Source organism: Oncorhynchus gorbuscha, linkage group LG15 (assembly GCF_021184085.1).
Source record: "Oncorhynchus gorbuscha isolate QuinsamMale2020 ecotype Even-year linkage group LG15, OgorEven_v1.0, whole genome shotgun sequence".
NCBI lineage: Eukaryota > Metazoa > Chordata > Actinopteri > Salmoniformes > Salmonidae > Oncorhynchus > Oncorhynchus gorbuscha.
Window position 1 is genome coordinate 79,270,166 of NC_060187.1, and position 11,254 is coordinate 79,281,419.

Genomic DNA, 11,254 nt, shown 5'->3' on the forward strand with positions numbered 1-11,254 from the left:
CTTGTTTACCTCCTCTGAGTGGCCGGCACGGTCTGCAACGCCATCCAGAGCGCCTAACGAAGTCTCGCTGGAGAATGTGTCTCCTGAGGGAATACTGCCTGACAACGGGGGATCAGGATTCCATAACGAGAAGTGAGTGCTCCATTTCATCCAGCTCACTGGGGAATGTGTCTCCTCAGGGAATACTGCCTGACAACGGGGGATCAGGATTCCATAACGAGAAGTGAGTGCTCCATTTCATCCAGCTCACTGGGGAATGTGTCTCCTCAGGGAATACTGCCTGACAACGGGGGATCAGGATTCCATAAGGAGAAGTGAGTGCTCTGTTTCATCCAGCTCACTGGGGAATTCACATCCCCCTACTCACACAAACACACACACACAGAGTAATACGCACACTCACTCGAGTATGCACACAAAGACACACACATACAACCACAAATAAACTCCCCCTCCCTCCCCCCTCCCTCCCTGTCTCCCTCCCTCCTGCCACTACACCCCTGTCGGCAGTCCTCTGGTGGTATCAATAAGAAAGCAGGTCCAATCAATGGCTCAGTGTCTCACCATCCCATCGGTCTGTGATCCTCCCCTACACACCAGATTACACAGCCTAAACCTCCCTCCCATCACAACCCACAGGAGCCTCTCTCCCCGCTTTATTCATAGGCAGACACACAGAGACATACATACACCTTGTTGCAGGCTAAATAACCATGTAGTTCTTTGTGTATTGCAATGACTTCTGACAGCTGTTGTGCTGCTGTGAGACTGTGTGAGAAAAATACATCCTTGATGGAGGAGAAAGTTTAAGTCTAAAATCCCTGACTATTACTTTCTGTGTTTTCTCCGAGCTTGGCGGAGGTGTAACCCAAATCCTTCAGGTTTTCTGATGATTGGACTGAACGTTAGATCAGAGGAGTCCAGTGGGGTGGTGGGGGGAGATGGGGAAGGGAAGAGGAGGAGGAGGGTCAACACTATCTATCTGGCCATGGTTGAGAGGACGAAGGTGGTGCTGTGCTTTCAAAACACAAATGCACTTTTCAAACGCAAATCATAATCTTACTGTAACATTTACCCTAAACTTAACCTGTTAACACAAATGCTAACCCAAGCCAAACCTTAAAGGAGCATTCTGCAATTCCTATATCTGTTTTGGGACTTGTAAATGAATGATATATAGCTATTGATTCTTAAAGAATATTACTTGGAAATGCCTCATGAGCTCAGTTGAACTGTAACCAGGAATCAGGACCCAAAATATAAGCTTGTTTCACTCCACTGTTTGTGAACAATGTAATTGTAAACAAACACGGTATAGCTTCAAAACATGGTAAAAACTAGAAAGTGGGCTAGGATGGGTTCATCATTTACCTCTCTGAGTGGACATTTTCCTGACCTGTGACCCCGGCACATGACATTTAAGAGGTGGTATGATGCTGCTGGCATCCTTCCTACTGTTTAATTATCTAAAACGACCTTCTCATTTTAATATGGCTCCTATCCAGCTCACTTCCCGCTACACCTCTTCCACACACACACACACACACACACACACACACACACACACACACACACACACACACACACACACACACACACACACACACACACACACACACACACACACACACACACACACACACACACACACACACACACACACACACACACACACACACACACACACACACACACATTGACATTTGTACATTTGTGATATTTGTATGCGGGATGCTGTCCTCAGATAATCGCATGGTATACTTTCGCCATAATGCCTTTTAGAAATCTGACAAAGTGGCTGGATTAACAAGAAGTTAAACTTTTAAATGATGTATGACACTTGTATTGTCATGAATGTTTAATATTACGATTTTTGTATTTTGAATTTCGTGCTCTGCAATTTCACCGGATGTTGTCGAGATGGGGCGCTAGCGTCCCACCTAGCCGAAAGAGTAACTGTACAAACTTGTTGGATGCATTTGCTGTTCGTTTTTGGTTGTGTTTCAGATTATTTTCTGCCCAATAGAAATTAATGATGAACAATATATTGTGTCAATTTTGGAGTCACTTTTATTGTAAATAAGAATAGAATATGTTTCTAAACACTTCTACATTAATGTGGATGCTACCATGATTATGGATAGCCTGAGTTACTCTTGAATAATGATGAGGGAGAAAGTTACTGTCACGACTTCTGTTGAAGTCAGTTCCTCTCCTTGTTCGGGTGATGTTCGGCGGTCGACGTCACCAGTCTTCTAGCCATCACCGATCCATTTTTTTATTTTCCATTTGTTTTGTCTTGTTTTCCCACACACCTGGTTTTCATTCCCTCATTACGTGTTGTGTATTTAACCCTCTGTTCCCCCCATGTCTTTGTGTGGTATTGTTTGTTGTAAGTGCTTGTGCACATTTGTTATCTGGTGCGCGTCGGGTTTTGTACCCATTCTTTATTATTCTGGATGCCGGTGGTTATATATTATGTATATTAAACTGCTCTGGTTATTACCCTGCTCTCCTGCATCTGACTTCGCTGCCACCAACCTTTCCAATCATGACAGTGCATGTCAGAGCAAAAAGCAAGCCATGAGGTCAAAGTAATTGTCCGTAGAGCTCCGAGACAGGATTGTGTCGAGGCACAGATCTGGGAAAGGGTACCAAAACATTTCTCCAGCATTGAAGGCCCCCAAGAACACTGTGGCCTCAATCATTTTTAAATGGAAGAAGTTTGGAGCCACCAAGACCCTTCCAAGAGCTGGCTGCCCGGCCAAACTGAGCAATTGGGGTAGAAGGGCCTTGGTCAGGGAGATGACCAAAAACCTGATGATTACTCTGACAGAGCTCCAGAGTTCCTCTGTGGAGATGGAAGAGAACCTTCCAGAAGGACAACCATCTCTGCAGCACTCCCCCAATCAGGCCTGTCATGACGTTGCCCTCTTTGGGTAGAGCAAGCCCCATTCCCCCTCTCCCTGTCTCCTACACCCAGGCTGCTGTGGTCAGATAGAGGTCGTAATTTCCTGGATGAGATTATCTCCTCATGGCCACAGTATAGAGAGAGAGTAGAGTTTTCATAGAAGAGAACAAAGTAATTTCTTCCACCTCACAGAACTTGAGGTCCGAACAACATTAATGTTCCGGAAGAAGGTATAAAAGATCGGTTAAGAATCCAGCTATGAACTGGTCCGTTTGTTACAATTTTGTGAAACTCATGGGAGAAAATACGGCCACATTACCATAACGCTGTTTATATAATAGCCTCTGATATGAGGTTTACATCTAATTGTTGTATAAAATGAATGAGTAGGTATGATACTTTTTGTTAAATTGTGTAATGTGATTTTGGACTGTTTAATGAAGGAAACTCCAATTCCCTTTTGAGTTTAACTAAATCAGAGGACCGCCCATGAGCACAGTTATGGTTGGGCATCCCGGGACAGGCCCTTTTCTGCCCTTCCGAATAAAACCCCCACTCGGGTTTTCTATCACCAGACCATGTTGCTCTCAATTACAAGAGGACAAAGGTTGCAGACCAGCTTACCTGGATAACGAGATGGCCAATGTTTGAGACCAGACTGCTGAATCTTTTAACCATCCCACGTGGTTAAACTCTTAGACTATCGATACCGATAGAATAAGAACAAGTCTTTGATATTAATTACTAGTCTGCAGCTAGGAATTTGGTATCATTGAACGCGAAGACCGACAACTGCCGAAACATCTATCCATAACGACATGAATGAATGTCACTCTGAACTATCCATTCTAACCACGACAGAGAGGGTGGCCAAACTCTCCAACAGAAACAAACTTTTCAACAGAGACCCCGACGATATTGATTGCAATTTTTCCCGAATGAGTGAGCGTTCATGTGCAAAGGATTAGCATTTCAATTATTATAATTAATAACTGTGTGTTGTCTTATCTCAGTCGACCCTCACTTCCCTTTTTTACACCAAGTCGCGATGCCGGTTTATCCCACTAGGGAAACTCCGTTATCATTTCCTTGTAACTATCTACTGTTTGTTTATGCATTTCTGTGAATTACTTAGTTAGTAAATAAATTATTTAAGACAATTGATGTGTGGATGACACATAGTGAAGACTGGGTTCGTGCAGATAACCAATAATTTACGGCGCTTGGAATGAGACTAGTGTGAGGTAAAAAACAATTAATTAATCAGAAGACTATTGATTGATTGAAGTTATATTAGGAAAATTATAACTTTGTCATCTGAATATTTTCCTTGGTGCCCCGACTTCCTAGTTAATTACAGTTACATGAATAATCAGTTTAATCGCGTAATAATAATTACAGAGAGTCATTTGATAAAGATTAATCCTCAGTTTAATGATGCCAAAGACACGACAGGCCTTTATGGTAGAGTGGCCAGACGGAAGCCACTCCTCAGTAAAAGGCATCTGACAGCCCGCTTGGAGTTTGCCAAAAGGCACCTATAGACTCAGACCAAGAGAAACAAGATTATCTGGTCTGATGAAACCAAGATTGAACTCTTTGGCCTGAATGCCAAGAGTCATATCTGGAGGAAACTTTGCACCATCCCTAGCGTGAAGCATGGTGGTGGCTACATCATGCTTTGGGGATGTTTTTCAGTGACAGGGACTGGGAGACTAGTCAGAATCGAGGCAAAGATGAACGGAGCAAAGTACAGAGAGATCTTTGATGAAAACCTGTTCCAGAGTGCTCAGAACCTCAGACTGGAGGCGAAGGTTCACCTTCCAACAGGACAACTATCCTAAGAGCACAGCCAAGACAACTCAGGTGTGGCTTCGGGACAAGTCTCAAAATGTCCTTGAGTGGCCCAGCCAGAGCCCGGACTTGAACCCGATCGAACATCTCTGGAGAGACCTGAAAATCTCTGTGCAGCAACGATCCTCATCCAACCTGGCAGAGCTTGAGAGGATTTGCATAGAATGGGACAAACTCCTCAAATACAGGTGTGCCAAGCTTGTTGCATCATACCCAAGAAAACTCAATTCTGTCAACACTGCTAAAGGTGCTTCAACAAAGTACTGAGTAAAGGGTCTGAATACCTATGTAAATGTGACATTTCAGTTTTTTTAACAGCAAAAATCTCAAAAAAACGTTTTGCTTTGTAATTATGGGGGGGAAATTATGGGGGAAAAAACGATTTAATTCATTCTGCATAATTCATGCTGCTGCTCCAGTTTCAACTGGCCTGGGCCTTAGGACCATGTCCCAGGACTACCTGACATGAGGACTCCTTGCTGTCCCCAGTCCACCTGGCCATGCTCCTGCTCCAGTTTCAACTGTTCTGCCTTACTATTATTCAACCATGCTGGTCATGTCATGTTTGTCATTTATTGTCATGTCTTGTCCCTGTGCTCCCCATGCTATTCGTTTCCCTCTGCTGGTCTTGTTTGGTTCTATCCCTCTCTCTCCCCCTCCCTCTCTCACTCTCTCGCTCTCTCTTCTCTCTGTCGTTCCGTTCCTGCTCCCAGCTGTTCCTATTCCCCTAATCATCATTTAGTCTTCCCACACCTGTTCCCGATCCTTTCCCCTGATTAGAGTCCCTATTTATTCCTTTGTGATCCGTTCCTGTTCCGTCGGTTCCTTGTATTGTATTCACCATGCCGTGATTGCGTTTCGCCCTGTCCTGTCGTGTTTTTGCCGTGATTGTGTATCACCCTGTCCTGTCGTGTTTTGTGCCTTCATCAGATGCTGCGTGTGAGCAGGTGTCTCAGTCGACTACGGCCTGCGCCTACCCGAAGCGACCTGCAGTCTGTGGCCGCTTCTCCAGTTGTTTCCCCTCTACAAGTCTAGAGGAATTCTGTTATTCCGTTTTGGACTTTAATAAACTCTGTTTCTGTTAAGTCGCTTTTGGGTCCTCTTTTACCTGCATGACAGAAGGAACCGACCAAGGAATGGACCCAGCGACTTCAGACGCTCGTTACACTGCCGTCGAGATCCAAGGAGCCATGCTCGGCAGACACGAGCAGGAATTGTCTGCTGCTCGCCATGCCGTGGAGAACCTGGCCGCTCAGGTTTCCGACCTCTCTGGACAGTTCCAGAGTCTACGTCTGTGCCACCTGTTACTCCCTGGCCTGCCGAGCCTCCAGAACCCAGGGTTAATAACCCACCTTGCTACTCCGGGCAGCCCACTGAGTGCCGCTCCTTTCTCACGCAGTGTGAGATTGTGTTCTCTCTCCAACCCCACACATACTCTAGAGAGAGCTCGGGTTGCTTACGTCATTTCACTCCTTACTGGCCGGGCTCGAGAATGGGGCACAGCTATCTGGGAGGCAAGGGCTGATTGCTCTAACAGATTCCAGAACTTTAAAGAGGAGATGATTCGGGTTTTTGACCGTTCAGTTTTTGGTGGGGAGGCTTCTAGGGCCCTGGCTTCCTTATGCCAAGGTGAACGGTCCATAACGGATTATTCCATTGAGTTTCGCACTCTTGCTGCCTCTAGTGAGTGGAACGAGCCGGCGCTGCTCGCTCGTTTTCTGGAGGGACTCCACGCAGTGGTTAAGGATGAGATTCTCTCCCGGGAGGTTCCTTCAGATGTGGACTCTTTGATTGCTCTCGCCATCCGCATAGAACGACGGGTAGATCTTCGTCACCGGGCTCGTGGAAGAGAGCTCGCATCAACGGTGTTTCCCTGCTCCGCATCGCAACCATCTCCCTCCTCTGGCTTTGAGACTGAGCCCATGCAGCTGGGAGGGATTCGCATCTCGAATAAGGAGAGGGAACGGAGGATCACCAACCGCCTGTGCCTCTATTGCGGAGTTGCTGGACATTTTGTTAATTCATGTCCAGTAAGAGGCCAGAGCCCATCAGTAAGCGGAGGGCTACTGGTGAGCGCTACTACTCAGGTCCCTTCATCTAGATCTTGTACTACTATGTCGGTCCATCTACGCTGGACCGGTTCGGGTGCTACATGCAGTGCTTTGATTGACTCTGGGGCTGAGGGTTGTTTCATGGACGAAGCATGGGCTCGGAAACATAACATTCCTTTCAGACCGTTAGACAGGCCTACGCCCATGTTTGCCTTAGATGGTAGTCATCTTCCCAGTATCAAATTTGAGACACTACCTTTAACTCTCACAGTATCTGGTAACCACAGTGAGACTATTTCTTTTTGATTTTCCGTTCACCGTTTACACCTGTTGTTTTGGGTCACCCCTGGCTTGTATGTCATAATCCTTCTATTAATTGGTCTAGTAATTCTATCCTATCCTGGAACGTTTCTTGTCATGTGAAGTGTTTAATGTCTGCCATCCCTCCCATTTCTTCTGTCCCTACTTCTCAGGAGGAACCTGGCGATTTGACAGGAGTGCCGGAGGAATATCATGATCTGCGCACGGTCTTCAGTCGGTCCCGAGCCAACTCCCTTCCTCCTCACCGGTCGTATGATTGTAGTATTGATCTCCTTCCGGGGACCACTCCTCCTCGGGGTAGACTATACTCTCTGTCGGCTCCCGAACGTAAGGCTCTCGAGGATTATTTGTCTGTGTCTCTTGACGCCGGTACCATAGTGCCTTCTTCTTCTCCGGCCGGGGCGGGGTTCTTTTTGTTAAAAAGAAGGACGGTACTCTGCGCCCCTGCGTGGATTATCGAGGCTGAATGACATAACGGTTAAGAATCGTTATCCGCTTCCCCTTATGTCATCAGCCTTCGAGATTCTGCAGGGAGCCAGGTGCTTTACTAAGTTGGACCTTCGTAACGCTTACCATCTCGTGCGCATCAGAGAGGGGGACGAGTGGAAAACGGCGTTTAACACTCCGTTAGGGCATTTTGAGTACCGGGTTCTGCCGTTCGGTCTCGCCAATGCGCCAGCTGTTTTTCAGGCATTAGTTAATGATGTTCTGAGAGACATGCTGAACATTTTTGTTTTTGTCTATCTTGACGATATCCTGATTTTTTCTCCGTCACTCGAGATTCATGTTCAGCACGTTCGACGTGTTCTACAGCGCCTTTTAGAGAATTGTCTCTACGTAAAGGCTGAGAAGTGCTCTTTTCATGTCTCCTCCGTTACTTTTCTCGGTTCCGTTATTTCCGCTGAAGGCATTCAGATGGATTCCGCTAAGGTCCAAGCTGTCAGTGATTGGCCCGTTCCAAGGTCACGTGTCGAGTTGCAGCGCTTTTTAGGTTTCGCTAATTTCTATCGGCGTTTCATTCGTAATTTCGGTCAAGTTGCTGCCCCTCTCACAGCTCTTACTTCTGTCAAGACGTGTTTTAAGTGGTCCGGTTCCGCCCAGGGAGCTTTTGATCTTCTAAAAGAACGTTTTACGTCCGCTCCTATCCTCGTTACTCCTGACGTCTCTAGACAATTCATTGTCGAGGTTGACGCTTCAGAGGTAGGCGTGGGAGCCATCCTATCCCAGCGCTTCCAACGATAAGGTTCATCCTTGCGCTTATTTTTCTCATCGCCTGTCGCCATCTGAGCGCAACTATGATGTGGGTAACCGTGAACTGCTCGCCATCCGCTTAGCCCTAGGCGAATGGCGACAGTGGTTGGAGGGGGCGACCGTTCCTTTTGTCGTTTGGACAGACCATAAGAACCTTGAGTACATCCGTTCTGCCAAACGACTTAATGCCCGTCAAGCTCGTTGGGCGTTGTTTTTCGCTCGTTTCGAGTTTGTGATTTCTTACCGTCCGGGTAGCAAGAACACCAAGCCTGATGCCTTATCCCGTCTGTTTAGTTCTTCTGTGGCTTCTACTGATCCCGAGGGGATTCTTCCTTATGGGCGTGTTGTCGGGTTAACAGTCTGGGGAATTGAAAGACAGGTTAAGCAAGCACTCACGCACACTGCGTCGCCGCGCGCTTGTCCTAGTAACCTCCTTTTCGTTCCTGTTTCCACTCGTCTGGCTGTTCTTCAGTGGGCTCACTCTGCCAAGTTAGCTGGTCATCCCGGTGTTCGAGGCACTCTTGCGTCTATTCGCCAGCGCTTTTGGTGGCCGACTCAGGAGCGTGACACGCGCCGTTTCGTGGCTGCTTGTTCGGACTGCGCGCAGACTAAGTCGGGTAACTCTCCTCCTGCCGGTCGTCTCAGACCGCTCCCCATTCCTTCTCGACCATGGTCTCACATTGCCTTAGACTTCATTACCGGTCTGCCTTTGTCTGCGGGGAAGACTGTGATTCTGACGGTTGTCGATAGGTTCTCTAAGGCGGCACATTTCATTCCCCTCGCTAAACTTCCTTCCGCTAAGGAGACGGCACAAATCATTATTGAGAATGTATTCAGAATTCATGGCCTCCCGTTAGACGCCGTTTCAGACAGAGGCCCGCAATTCACGTCACAGTTTTGGAGGAGTTCTGTCGTTTGATTGGTGCGTCCGTCAGTCTCTCTTCCGGGTTTCATCCCCAGTCTAACGGTCAAGCAGAGAGGGCCAATCAGACGATTGGTCGCATACTACGCAGCCTTTCTTTCAGAAACCCTGCGTCTTGGGCAGAACAGCTCCCCTGGGCAGAATACGCTCACAATTCGCTTCCTTCGTCTGCTACCGGGTTATCTCCGTTTCAGAGTAGTCTGGGTTACCAGCCTCCTCTGTTCTCATCCCAGCTTGCCGAGTCCAGCGTTCCCTCCGCTCAAGCGTTTGTCCAACGTTGTGAGCGCACCTGGAGGAGGGTGAGGTCTGCACTTTGCCGTTACAGGGCACAGACGGTGAGAGCCGCCAATAAACGCAGGATTAAGAGTCCAAGGTATTGTTGCGGCCAGAGAGTGTGGCTTTCCACTCGCAACCTTCCTCTTACGACAGCTTCTCGTAAGTTGACTCCGCGGTTCATTGGTCCGTTCCGTGTCTCCCAGGTCGTCAATCCTGTCGCTGTGCGACTGCTTCTTCCGCGACATCTTCGTCGCGTCCATCCTGTCTTCCATGTCTCCTGTGTTAAGCCCTTTCTTCGCACCCCGTTCGTCTTCCCTCCCCCCTCCCGTCCTTGTCGAGAGCGCACCTATTTACAAGGTACATAAGATTATGGACATGCGTTCTCGGGGACGGGGTCACCAATACCTAGTGGATTGGGAGGGTTACGGTCCTGAGGAGAGGAGTTGGGTTCCGTCTCGGGACGTGCTGGACCGTTCGCTCATCGATGATTTCCTCCGTTGCCGCCAGGATTCCTCCTCGAGTGCGCCAGGAGGCGCTCGGTGAGTGGGGGGTACTGTCATGTTTGTCATTTATTGTCATGTCTTGTCCCTGTGCTCCCCATGCTATTCGTTTCCCTCTGCTGGTCTTGTTTGGTTCTATCCCTCTCTCTCCCCCTCCCTCTCTCACTCTCTCGCTCTCTCTTCTCTCTGTCGTTCCGTTCCTGCTCCCAGCTGTTCCTATTCCCCTAATCATCATTTAGTCTTCCCACACCTGTTCCCGATCCTTTCCCCTGATTAGAGTCCCTATTTATTCCTTTGTGATCCGTTCCTGTTCCGTCGGTTCCTTGTATTGTATTCACCATGCCGTGATTGCGTTTCGCCCTGTCCTGTCGTGTTTTTGCCGTGATTGTGTATCACCCTGTCCTGTCGTGTTTTGTGCCTTCATCAGATGCTGCGTGTGAGCAGGTGTCTCAGTCGACTACGGCCTGCGCCTACCCGAAGCGACCTGCAGTCTGTGGCCGCTTCTCCAGTTGTTTCCCCTCTACAAGTCTAGAGGAATTCTGTTATTCCGTTTTGGACTTTAATAAACTCTGTTTCTGTTAAGTCGCTTTTGGGTCCTCTTTTACCTGCATGACAGGTCATTTATGAACATTTGAACATCTTGGCCACGTTCTGTTATAATCTCCACCCGGCACAGCCAGAAGAGGACTGGCCACCCCACATATGCTCTCTCTAATTCTCTCTTTCTTTCTCTCTCTCGGAGGACCTGAGCCCTAGGACCGTGCCCCAGGACTACCTGACATGATGGCTCCTTGCTGTCCCCAGTCCACCTGACTGTGCTGTTGCTCCAGTTTCAACTGTTCTGCCTTATTATTATTTGACCATGCTGGTCATTTATGAACATTTGAACATCTTGGTCATGTTCTGTTATAATCTCTACCCGGCACAGCCAGAAGAGGACTGGCCACCCCACATAGCCCGGTTCCTCTCTAGGTTTCTTCCTAGGTTTTGGCCTTTCTAGGGAGTTTTTCCTAGCCACCGTGCTTTTACACCTGCATTGTTTGCTGTTTGGGGTTTTAGGCTGGGTTTCTGTACAGCACTTTGAGATATCAGCTGATGTACGAAGGGCTATATAAATAAATTTGATTTGATTTGATTTTAGAATAAGGCTGTAACAGAACAAATGTAG